This window comes from Neopsephotus bourkii, unplaced genomic scaffold (assembly GCF_033783945.1).
Source record: "Neopsephotus bourkii isolate Nb327-2 ecotype Australia unplaced genomic scaffold, CSIRO-AGI_Nbou_v1 NB_1655, whole genome shotgun sequence".
NCBI lineage: Eukaryota > Metazoa > Chordata > Aves > Psittaciformes > Psittacidae > Neopsephotus > Neopsephotus bourkii.
In genome coordinates, this window is record NW_026902129.1 from 7,141,807 (window position 1) to 7,154,757 (window position 12,951).

The 12,951-nt window shown below is 42.6% G+C and overlaps 1 protein-coding gene across 6 annotated transcripts in view; it reads right to left on the minus strand.

The window, feature by feature from the left end:
* Positions 1 to 8,945: 8,945 nt before the first annotated feature.
* The window catches only part of HUS1 (HUS1 checkpoint clamp component), a 51,644-nt gene continuing 47,638 nt past the window's right edge, over positions 8,946 to 12,951 (minus strand). For 4 of the 6 annotated variants that reach the window (XR_009728715.1, XR_009728717.1, XR_009728714.1 and 1 more), the window contains one exon: positions 9,616 to 9,660. The gene's annotated coding sequence lies outside the window, so the exon portion shown is untranslated. Of the gene's footprint in view, positions 9,476 to 9,615; positions 9,661 to 12,951 lie in introns of those variants that run through there. The other 2 variants (XR_009728716.1, XM_061374991.1) reach the window with 1 other exon arrangement.

Sequence of the window (12,951 nt, forward strand, 5' to 3'; positions counted from 1 at the left end):
TAGAAGGGAAAAAGATAGTAAGTAGATGTAAAAGCAAAGAATCATCTCTGACTGCTACTGATTTCTGAACTCTGGCATTTCCCCCCTCTCCCTCCCCATCCTCAAGTCTACAACTTTGCATTCTTTTGCTGAACAGATTTGGGTCAAGGAAGAATACAAGATCCTGCTATCACAATCAGTGCCTCAAAGTAACACAGTTCTTCAGACCTTGCTGGTTGAGGTAAGGGATTAAAAGGAGAAGCAAGGAGCCACATCTCAGCCCCTCCGAGGCAGGTCAGCAGTCAGTGGAAAGATACAGTTTCTCCACCCTAGAGGAGTGGTCAATCAGGACTCAGGATGATCAACTCTCACCCACAACACCTGGCTCCTTTGCAAAATGGTGTTGTGCGTGCTCTGCTCTGTCACAAAACCACTTCTCTGCACATGAAATTGTAATGACCAACACCGAGCCTTCACAAAGCAGGCAGCAACTTTCACAGGCTATATGGAAGCCAGATGCCCGTTTAGACCCTCCTCCCACAAGGGAAAACCCCAGCCAGAAGCTGCAAAAAGAGCAAGGAAAGTATTTTTCCTCTGTCCTCTATGGATATGGTTACCAAACAAGCCTTGCAGAGAAAGTAATGCTTACTTTTACCACTCTCTTGTAAATATCTCATTGTAAGGCATCATCTCTAGAGAAAATGTAGTCCAGCCATGCTTTCAAACTGTATTTGAAATAGTCTAAGCTGTAAAGTTATTTGATGCCTTCACAGGCAAATACTCCATGAGAAAACTAGGTTTTGGTGCAGTTGCGATTTAACCTCTATAAATACATACGCTTTGAGACACATGCTCTCCAAGTAAGCTCTTTGGGCATTGCACCAGCACCTCAGAATGTCTGTTATACGCACATAGACCACTAGAAATGGGTAATAGCCAGTGAGACTTACTAGACTGGGAAGCCCTTCAGCAACATCTTGGATCCAAGCTCCTGGCAGGCAGCACGCAGCACGCCTCCAGCCAACAGACGGGTGCCTCTGTACCTTTCAAAGCAAAGCCTCCTATTGCTATCCCCCATCACCTCTTCTTGGAAGCACTGCTTGCTAGCACTGGTCGCCATTTTCTTTCCTGGTGGGGCAATTGGTTGTTCTGTTGTGGCGGGTGTTGCCTCATTAGCCCCCTGCAGAAGCAGTTCTGGGTGGGGATGTCAAGCTTCGGAGGAAGCCCCTGGCTTTTGTTTTCTCCTCCTTTTGCTGTTTTGGGGGGCTTTTCTGAGTTTTGAGAGGGACAAACGCCCTCTCCTTTCCATATGTTCCAGGGGCACATTTGTGTCCTCTGCACTGTGGCCTGCAGGTCCCCCACAGCCTCGGCCTGGAGCCAGCAGCCCCGCTCCCTCTCAGCCTCCTTGATGCCCCTCAGGGCTTTGCCGGTCTCTGGCACTTCAGCCCTCAGCAGCAGCGGATCCTCCTCCGAGGCGCACAGCCAGTCCCCGGCTCATCCCTCCCTCCTCAGGAGAGGTACGAGGACGCTTTGTACCCGCTGAGGCCGCCTTACAGCCCCTTCCCTCAGCCTAGGCCGCGAGCTCGCCCTGAGGTAAACCCTCCCCTTCCCGCCCAAACCGCCGCGCTCCAAGGGCGCTGAGGTACCCACTCAGGGGCGGGGCCGCTCCTCCTGGCACCGCCCACTATGACGGGGCTGCTGTGGTCTGGTGCGCGGGGCATGGCGGGGCCTTGGGCCGCCTTCGTGGCTCTTGTCCTACTGGGCGTGAGGTTAGGGCAGTGCCCAGGCCACAGCGCCCTTTGGACTTGCTCCCCAGATGTGGTTAGCAGGCAGCATGGAGGATTGCTGCTGAGAGCTTGAGATCCTGCTGTTAGCCTCAGTGCTGCATGCTGCTGAAAGACCAAGAGCAAGAACAGCGGGCACAGGGTGCCCAGAGAAGTGGTAAATGCGCCACCCCGCAGTGTTCAAGGCCAGGTTGGACGGGGCTTGGAGCAACCTGGTCTAGTGTGAAGTGTCCCTGCCCATGGCAGGGGGTTGGAACTGCATGATCTTAAGGTTCTTTCCAACCCAAACCATTCTATGGTTCTATAATACAACACAAGAATTAAAGTTGTGTCAGGCCTTTTCCCCTTTTCAAAATACTGCCTCTCTATATATAATTTATATACCTAACAGGGCCTGTACTCCGTTTTCATACCTTGAGTAGCTGCGCAACCTGGTCTAGTGTGAGGTGTCCCTGCCCATGGCAGGGGGTTGGAACTGCATGATCTTAAGGTTCTTTCCAACCCAAACCATTCTATGGTTCTATAATACAACACAAGAATTAAAGTTGTGTCAGGCCTTTTCCCCTTTTCAAAATACTGCCTCTCTATATATAATTTATATACCTAACAGGGCCTGTACTCCGTTTTCATACCTTGAGTAGCTGCGCAACCTGGTCTAGTGTGAGGTGTCCCTGCCCATGGCAGGGGGTTGGAACTGCATGATCTTAAGGTTCTTTCCAACCCAAACCATTCTATGGTTCTATAATACAACACAAGAATTAAAGTTGTGTCAGGCCTTTTCCCCTTTTCAAAATACTTCACTGCCTCTCTATATATAATTTATATACCTAACAGGGCCTGTACTCCGTTTTCACACCTTGAGTAGCTGCAAGTGTTCATCTTGTTTTCCTGCAGCACGTGAAAAGAGTGGTGACTGCAAAACCCAATCTGCCTCCCTTTACTGCCCACTCTTGTACTGGCTTCAGCAAGGTCCCAAAGACCAAATGCCACTTGTGACCGAAGCACACGTCGTCTTGCGTAGCTTCATCCCAAAGGAATCCAGTTGATGTGCTGCAAGGGCACTCCACCATGTGAACTGAAGTAGTGTAAAAGCAGCCTACCAGGAGGTTCACATCAAGAGCAGCTTCCTGATCCAAACAAGCTGACTTGTTTTTTTCTGTGTAATCAATTACAGATGTTCAGAGCATCACAGCACTCCCTTGGCGTTTTGTTAGGTCAGGAGTCATAACTGCAGCATAACGCTTCTGGAAAGGGCTTTAAGACAAAAAATTATTTCCCAGCATTAGTAGCAAAAAATGTAATAAGGCTCTCCTTCCTAAATATCACTGTGTTTTTAGAGGAATTTATCTTATAAACACTATGAGAGTATTTTTCTGTAACACCAAAATACACACGATGCATAGATTTACTTTCTGTTTGTCTGCTTCATAAAACAAATCTATCATCTAATCCCACTTGGTTACGATGGAGCAGCATATTGCTGACTGATGCTCTACAGCACAGACACAGAGTTTTATGACACTGATTTGTGTGCACATGTGCTGAGATTCAAAGCCTGTATTACTGCAGGCTGTAGGTAAAACGCTGTAGGCTGGGTGCAAAGCCCCTGGTGGGGTGCTGGAAAACAGAGAGGCCAAAAAGTCAAGTCTAAACTAGGTAATGGGCTCCCTCATTACCTCTTAAGATCAAAATGCGAGTTTTACTTCAGACTTAGCAGAGGATATCATTACCACCAGACTGGGTTATTGGTACCATTCAAGATTGGCCAAAGGTCACATATTGAAAGCATCAGAATCAGCTCCTGCAGCACCTTCAATTTTTATTGGAATTCACCCAACCACTCCTAGGGTAGGTTTAACATTGTTGGGATGTGAGATCATTATAGCCCAAGCTGGTGTGACAAGAGACCATAATAGTGATGTTTCTGAAAAGGTGGATTGGGAAGCGGAGATTTATAATTCAAATAAGACAGTGATAAAGGAGCTTGTTCTTATTCTTCTTAATAAGAAGCACAGAATTTCTTGTACTAACCCAAATTAGTAAAGAGAGTTCCATCTGGGAGACAGTGCTGTGCTTTGTTCACATTGTTCTAACAACAGTCAAATCAAGTATTTAAAGTCAGAAACTTGTTTGAAGACTATCCACAAAGCAAATGATGCTTTTTATGTGCAGGAGGACATAGTGTCCCTCAGGGCACAGTGTGTTGCAATAGTACTTCTGCCTCTTGGAGCATTTTAGCTACTGTCATGTATAGACAAGTTGCTATTTTTCTTGAGACAGAATAAAAACAGGTGATGCTGCCAAAAGAAATTTAAGATACTTCTTTCTAATTGCCTTCACTGACACTGAGAGCCACAAAAACATTTCTCCATCTCTGGATAGCATTCCTCCTGTGTACCCTCATCGTTTTAGTTCTCAGCTCTTCTTTGCCTGTAAATAGCTTTGAAAGAGGGCTTCTGACATACAGATCTATTACTACTCACTTCAGGAATACAGTGCAGCAAAACTCACCATCCCTGACAGTAGTAAACATCCTGTGGATTGTCCCTGTGGAAAGAGGCATATGCCATTTACTAGTTAGTCTGGATGGAGGTTAAGCTATAAGAAAGCTGGGACAGTGTGCCTCTACCATCACTTGTTCTGCAGGAGGAAACAGTGGCTGCCTTCTCTCACGATTTCTAGGAAGAAGCAGACTTTCAGCCTCCAAAATGAGCAATGTCAAACTCCTGTCACAAGGACTAAATCAAACACCAAGGAGCAGGCTGTATAAAGGAGTTAGGTGTTGTGGTCTAAGTGACACCACAGCTGTAGGTGGGTGCAGATGGGCACTGGCAGACACCTTAAAGGAATCTCTCCTAAACAAGCTTTGTCATACAAAGAGCAAAGCTGTTAGCAATTGCAGTGTCTCTCAACGTGAGGGTATCACATAGCTCGTCTTTTGTCCTAATGTTTACTGCATCTGTAAAGGGGGATATTATTACACTGTTAAAAAAGAAATTGGGTATTCCTGAAAGACTCCTTAATAAAACCGGGAAAAAAAAAAAAGCTGTTTAACCAACTGTAAAAGTAAACCTGGTGCTCACTCCCTTTCAGACCCTGAAAATTGGCTGAAAGAGGGATAGGATTTCTGTTTCATAAATGTATTAATAGAATAATTCTGTATTCTTGCATGTCCACAGACTGGAGGTGGCTTTCTCTGAATTTGGCCCCAAATTTAACAGAATCCATGCATTTGTGGAGTTTATTACCCAGCAAGGAGATTTTGTTCTCTGTCTTCAGGGGTTGTTAGGTTGTTTGGCAATCCCTTTGGGGAAGAGCCAATAATCTTTTAACCTCTTTGTGTACTTCAGCCCCAAACATCAATTCCAGTGCACACCCAGCTTTGGAAGATGAAGTCACCATTGGCATCTGGAGGTCTCATTCTGCTGGCAAGAGCTGGTGTGCAGCAACAGCTTTGCCCTTTGTGTCAACAAAGTCTTGGGGTACCTTCGTCAACGGCATTTGTACTTCAGACAAAAAGCAGCTGGTAAAGATCATCATGGTGACAAGTAACATACGCTGCTCCCCTTATTTGTTATTTAAAAGAGTTCTGTGGCCTTCCTTAACTCGGGGCACCCATTAATAGAGTAATTTAACACAGTTGGGAAGCTGCAAGTGAAACAACAGACAAATGAGGAATATTTTCACAGACTCTGTGAGCAAACCTCAGCAAGGGCTGAGGAGCTGATACATGCAGTAAAGTCAGGGAGACACACACCGATTACAGCAGGCTTTGTATCAGCCCCTTAATGTATTCCAATATTGAAACAGTAACTCAAGAATGGATTTAAAGTACACGACTAAGTGCTACACAGAACAATTTTAACAACAGTCACACACATCTGGAAGGAAGTAACATGTGCTTTGTGTTACCTCAAGCCTGAGATGCTGCAAGCAAAAGCAGTCTGTCTTAAATACAAAAAAAGCCCAAACCCAAAAACCCACCCCAAGCTTTTTCTCTGCAGTCTGAGCAAATGGTGTCCGTCAGCTTCTCAGTAACAGAAACCAGATGCAGAATGGCCATCCAGTCCTCTGAGTTTGCCCCCGGTTTAGGCTGCTGAAATCACATTAAAAGAAACGTGTGGAATTGTTCAGAAATGATGTAATAGCCATCCAAATGCAGATTGTAACTCTCTGTTACTGTTCTACCTGCTAATGCAATCATTCTTGGGTGGCTGTGGGGATGCATCAGACATAATAAAACACAGTAGAAATAGCCGTTTGCCTGAAATACTTCAGCAGCTGTTACAAACTTAGTGACTTGAACTAAACGGTTAGATCATGTAAATAACAGAAACTGACTTTCTAGGCCTTTCTAGGGCTTTACGTCTTTGAAGAGAACCTGACCCACTCCAGCAACAGCATGTAACAGATGGAGCATTTGTTTTGAGTAGGAATGATAACCAAAATTGTTACACATACTTTAAGCCTCCTGGGCAACATTAAGGTTTTCCCTTAAATATATATATAATAAGATATTAAAAACAAGGTTTAAACTTTTAATCTTGATAGACTGCACTTTTGGGGACCTGCCCTTTGAACAAATGTTTGATTGCCTCTACCAACTCCATTAGAATGAATACTGCCTCATGATCAGGAAGCTACAGTCAGTTCTCATTAAACACATGAGATACAACAGCTTAAACAGCGCATCAGAAGCCAGTGAGGACAGGAAAATACCACTCTCCCAGTGAAAGACAGAGCAGAGGTCTTTTATTAACAGGTTGTGATTCCTCATGGCCAAGGACATGTGGCCTTTGTCTAAGAGACAATTGAAGACAGAGAGGATGCCAGAATCAGCCCCAAAATGATTTCTTAGTGGTGGGTAGGCAACTGCTGTGTGTAAGACTAAGCAAAAAGGAAAGAAAACATTAATTACTACAGTTATACAGCTCACAAGCTACTATCATCTGGATACTTTTGAGCCATCCATCCCTTTGTTCTCTTGGAAGTAGAGGACATGCATGACACAAAGACCTTTGGCTTGTTTTCTGCCCAGAGAAGGTGTTGTGATTTTAAGGCACTTACACACTGCTATATCTGCCTGGGAACACCTTAGTGTAACTAAGGACCACTACCTGTTGATTCTGCAACAAAAAACCTCTGAAGCCTGAGATGAAAGAAGTGCACCTATAAAATCTTTTGATCGGCCAGTCCCATTTGTTCAGGGATAAGTAATGACCCTAATCTCATTTTTTTTTGTTAAGAGGACCCAGGGGAACAGTGTAGAATGCTTATCACTTCATGCTTCTAATACATTTGTGTGCACTTAGGTTTGATACATAAATTGAATTTTACTACCCTAAAATATTCAGTATTAATCATCTTTTTGTTGATGGCATCAGAGTGGGTTTGTTAAAATGTGGAAACAATCAACACATTGAGGTAATCATACAGTTTTTGAAGCAGGTGGTCATTCTGATGCAGAACACAGTGTACATTTTAAGGAAAGGAGAATAAATTTACAGGATCTTGGATTCAGTCTTGGCTGTTTCCATTGGGCTGCACATCACTGCTTCTCTGTGGTAACTGTGTTTATGAAATCCCAGCCAGCTCCCACTAACCTCCCCCCATCCACCTCCACCACTCATTTAGCATTTATACATAGCATGCATTTCTGTAATGAATAAATGAATTAAGATAGATTGAATTTCCCCCTAGAAACAGGATCTACTTAAAAAGTAAACAAAAGATTATCATCTATTTAACTTTTGTAGTATAAATGCTCTGATGCAGTTAGCCAGACATGAAAAAGACTCAGTTCTACCATCCATTCTAAAGCTCCTTAATCACTGTACCATATAAAAATGTCATTTTCTCAGGTTTGGGATATATCTGGACATTTCCCATAGGCTTTAATAGAACCAGACCTACATGAACATGAACTAAATCCTCTCTCCCTTCTGTGTCTTTAGTGAATCTAGATACTTTCTGCTTATTGTATGTTATTAGTATTTTATAAACATTGAGGTTTAATGCCTTCTAGCTTTCATTGCTCTAAATGCTTAAGACTGATTCTTTCCAAGAGATCTGCATAGCTTGAACACATAGTGTGAGCTGGCATGAAAATTACTTGATGAGCCTCTAGAGCCCATGTTTAACTGCAGGTCTCACTGGCCAAATGTTAACAGCCTCACAGGGCCTGCAAAAGCTGCAAATGTGGACAAAGTCTACAAAGGAATCTCACTGATTGCTGTTTTCTGGCTTTTCTGCAGCAAAAGTTGAACTCCTCTTCATATTGCTTGATTCGTGAAGTAAAGGGTCACAGATGCTACTTTAAGCAATCTGAGCAGGTAATTTTATAGTGCGGCAGGAGAAGGGATATAGATCTCACTTATTGGGAGGTGATGAAGATTAAAATGGGCTTCAAAGGGGGAGCAAATGGAACAAGCACTGACCCCAACTACTGGGCAAAAATGAAAGGCAGGGAGCAGAAAGTTACAGTGACAGGGACATCCAGCTGCCTTCACCAACTGCAGAGGCTCCTGAAATACATACACATTTGCAGGTTTGATCCCACATTTCTCCACAGTTGTCTGTTCAAATTCTACTAAGGCACTCAAAGCAACAAAGCACTTTGTGATCTTACCTCCCAAGAGCTTCTGCCCGAGAGAAAAAACTGTCAAATTGCCAACAAGGAGCATTGAAGAAAAGCACTAGAGGTTGAAGGAGCCTTTTTTTACTTTTTCAGGAATATTGTTTTTCCAGTTTGAAATTCCGAATTTCTTTTTCAGTTTGGAGAAGTTGCTGTGAATACCTCCCCCCATAATACCCACTAAATAACCTGATTCTGCTTCTCCCATAGAATTTCCGAGTGCTGCCCTTATTCAGTAATGAGGCTGAGCCTGTTTCCCTGCTTCTCAAAAGCACTGCAGAGCGCAAATGTTTGTCTGCTCATTACACATCTTGGAGAAGCTTACACTTCTGAACTGCTGGTTGCACGAGTAATAATGCTTTATTGTGGCAAGAGTTCACTGTAAATGTCTATTAAGCGAGACATCTATTTAAGGAGGACCAGAGTGCACCTCTCATGCCAGGGTGGGAGTTAAAATATAAGAGCTATTTGGCTACATTAATATGGTTACAAGGTCTATCAAGTCTTGATTTTGTCTCCTCATTTTGAAGTTCATGACATGGGGCAAACACACCAGCTAAATGTAATGTGGCATCTGGTCTTCTGTCAAGGCAGGCAGGAGTGAGGGTTTTAGGCTTTGACATGTTGACCAGACATGAAGAAAATGGGAAACTCTCTTGCTGCCCTGATGGAGTAACTTTGCCCATTCCTCATTTCAATTTATCAATGCAGAGAGAAGAGAGAAGCAGAGACAGTTCTGCTGCAGCTTTCCTATTCTTCATTCCTCTCAGATGAGATCTTCCATTCTTGGTCCCTCACCTACAGAAATACAGTAATTGCCATGTACCTCAAAAGACCTCTGCCCTAGTCCTCTAGACTTAAATAAGCTTCTTCCCCAGCAATGTCACTGCCTCCTGACCTACAACCTGGAAACTTACACCCCAATACCATCAGGTTATTGAGAAAACCTTTTGTCAACACAGTAATGAAGGTCTCAGTACTGCCTGCTCTGAAGACATCCCTGGTTTGACATATGCTAGATTCAGGGGCTATGAGATGAAGCAGGGTTCTTCATCATGTCAAGATAAGCTTGGAAGATCTGGCAAGACAAAGAACCAAACAAAGTCAAGGTCTCATCTCAAGTTCTGTTCTCTCCAAGTAGTTTATCCCAAGGGAAAGATGACTTATAGAGCTGTCCTGGCACCATGTCCTGTGCTTAGTCTTCTAGTTATCAGTAGCTCATTTTCATTATGTTTATTTTTTCCATGAAGTCATTGTCTATATCTAAATAAAGTAGGTTTAGATTACATAAGGAAATTCCAATGTCTTCACTTCTCTCACACAAAGCTCAACATAACAACCCCATAGGTCTATTCCTGTAAACCTTAACAGAAGATAGTGGAACATAATACCACACGAGATAATTCCTACTAATAAACCATGCCTCTGTCTAAGAGATTACCTCTCAAGGCTCCAGTTTCTAAGTGTAACTGACTGTATTTAAGAACTTTCTGCTGCAGCAGCAGATAGTTAAGCAAGTGTCTCTGTTTCATTACTTTAAAACTTAAAATATCTGTATTTCAGTTTTACACACACACGTATTTTTGAACTAATTGTTCAGTACAGAGAAGGCTGAAAATCCAGATTTAGGCAGGGCAATACAAAAGGTCTGTAATACAAACAAGCACAGGTTCATCATCAACCAACCCAAAATCTGTAAGGTGCAGAGAATGCCACTTTAAGAACACAAACCGAGAAGTGTTCCTTAGCTCTCATTCACGTCAGTGGACTTCCTAAGGATATGCTTGAAGTGGGATGGAAAAGAGAACATGTTGAAACATGTAGCAACACCCTACAGACCCAAATGGCCTCGCTATATATTGTACAGATGTTTTGAGTTTGAGTACATAGTAGATCCCTAGGGAGGCATTACTTCCCTCTAGTTCAAGCCTACAGTGGTGGTGATCACATGGAGCACCCTGTCTGCATGTGATGAGATTTTCATGCCACCCATGCAAGCAGGCAAATAGAAGCTCATTTATTAACTAGTCTCGTTTGTATAAAAGAAAAATCCAAAACCATAGGGTCTCTGCAGCCTCCACTCTCTGAATACATTCACCCCTTGCAACTCACAGGCTAACACAGAACGAAGGAAATAAGGTTTTGTGGCCCTATCATTAAAATATTGGCAACTGTAGCCACACATACCATACTTGAGGGAATTAATCACTCATTCCCCCTCTAAGGGACCTAGTCAAATAGCTACCATTAGTGTCATAGAAGCCAAGCCAAATCAAAACCCCTATGCCAGTGGCATGTCAGTGTTTGTATCTTCATCAGGAATGCCAATGCCTTCTGGAAATACAAACGTCATGACTTGAATTTGTGATTTATTTTCAGCTTCCAGAAGAAATGTAACAACCGAGATCTATGCAGAGGGTTCCTGTGCCGCCTCCCTGCTCCAAACCACTGAAAGCTTCTCAAAGCCGTATCTTTCAGCTGGCATCAACTGGCATAGCCACTGATTTCAAATGCACTAAGCTGATTTATGCCAGCTGTGAGGTGGCCACTATAAATTAACAGATACCTATGAGCTGATCAGAAGTCTAATACCTGTGTACAGATACCGTGCTATTTCACAATATTACAAGGTAATTCCTTGAGTTGCTAGTTTGCTTCTAAGTTCTTTGAGGAGTGATTAATTCACCCAAGTGACCATGGTAAGTGAAGTTTTCCAGCAGATAGCAACACTGACAGTTCCTTTGAGTAAAACAAAGGCTAAAGTTGTTCCCAGTTATTGCTGCAAATTACACAAGTGCCAGCAAATGCGTGGACATCACTTAAAATGCTTTAAGATCTGAGAGTGATTTACTTTTTGCTTGTATTAAATAACACATAAATGTCTGTTTTCACTTTTGGAAAAGACTTCTGACATTTGACTGAGTACATTTAGGACCCCACAATTCCCACTGCTGGAAGTCTCTCTGATTCTTGAATACCAGACCACATTACTTTGAGCTCCAGCTTGGCATCTTCCATAGGTAGATGACATGACAGTAACCCATACAAGCTCAGAGAATATGGCCTTTGTATCTGGTAAGTAGAAGAAAAATCAACTAATTTGTCAATGCCTTGGTACAAACAGTGGGGAAGTCCAGCATTCCTTTACTACAAGAAACTGTGCTTCAGATTGTCACCAACAGTACATCACAGAGTGAGATTAAGTAATTATGAACTAGGACTTGAACACATGCCCTCTCACCTAAGGAAAGGATAACAAAACATTTACAGCACCAGCCCATGCACATGAATAAAGATGACCCTGAGTAAGTACCTATGAAGTGATTTAGCTGCTGTCAGAGAAGCCAAATGCCCAGGAAATCCTTCATGCATTTATTTGCCATATTGCACCCAGCTGTTAGTACAGATTCTTGTATTATAGATGAAGAACAGAGAGGCTTAAGTCCAGATTCTGTAAACTATTTAGTCACCTCATCTCAGTTCAGTTGCATCTCTCAGGGTCTGCCTACATGATTTTACTGGGTTATTCATGATGCTTGCTCTAGAAACAGTATTTCCGTCATAGCTTACAAAATCTAAACAATTCCAGTCTTACATTTAGTCACTGGCCACCTGCCCATCTGAGAAATGGCATTTATAGAAGACTACAACAAAAATCACACCCTCTTACAAACATTATCTGAGAGCCACTGCTTGTTCCTAACTTCACTTCGCTTTGGAAAGCAGAGGAAAGCATTTTCCTACAGCTCTACAGCACCCTCTATTGTTTTCTTTTTCTAATCAAAATTTACATTGCTGTGGCATTAACAAAAAAGAGCATATGCAGTCTTTTTCTAAAGCAGCATAAAAATAAGGATCAGTAATATAGTACTGTGCAACCAGAAGGCAAGGAAAGCAAACGGTTATAGGTAAGTTTCTGTATCAGTTCACTGATCAAATAAAAACGCTTCCTTGAAGAGAGATTTTAGCTACCCACTTCAGCAAAGAGTTGAGCCTAACAATGCAGAAGCTTTGTCTAGTAAGACCTGAGTAGTGGCTACAGAATTTAACCTTATAAATGTAAACTGGAAACCATAATACACAACATTATACTAGGGCAACTATGAACTATGTGAAATAGGTCTGAAGGTACGTTAAGTGTTCTCAGATGATGAATTTGTAAGATGTGTTTTGGGTAGTTACAGAAAGTGCCAAATGGATTCAGTTTGTCAGACGCTTAATTCAGCCACTGCATGGCTACACATTATTAGCACTTGTTACAGACTTCAAGTGGAGGTGGGGAACCAAAAAGCCTAACACACAAAACACACACTCAAAGCAAGATTTAACTTTGAGTTGGACAGAGCCCGTTTGCATGTGAAGAAATACAATTGATCTGAGGATCTTCTAGAAATTCTTTGTTCCCTGAAGCTACTTAAGAACAATTTCCATGGCTGTCTCTTGAAATGCTTGTTTCAACTGAACTCACAAACTTGCCACCATTCTCTGAATTCCTTATTGCCTCCTAAGTGATGAATATAACCCAGTACTGAAGTGGCACATGTAAATTTGCAG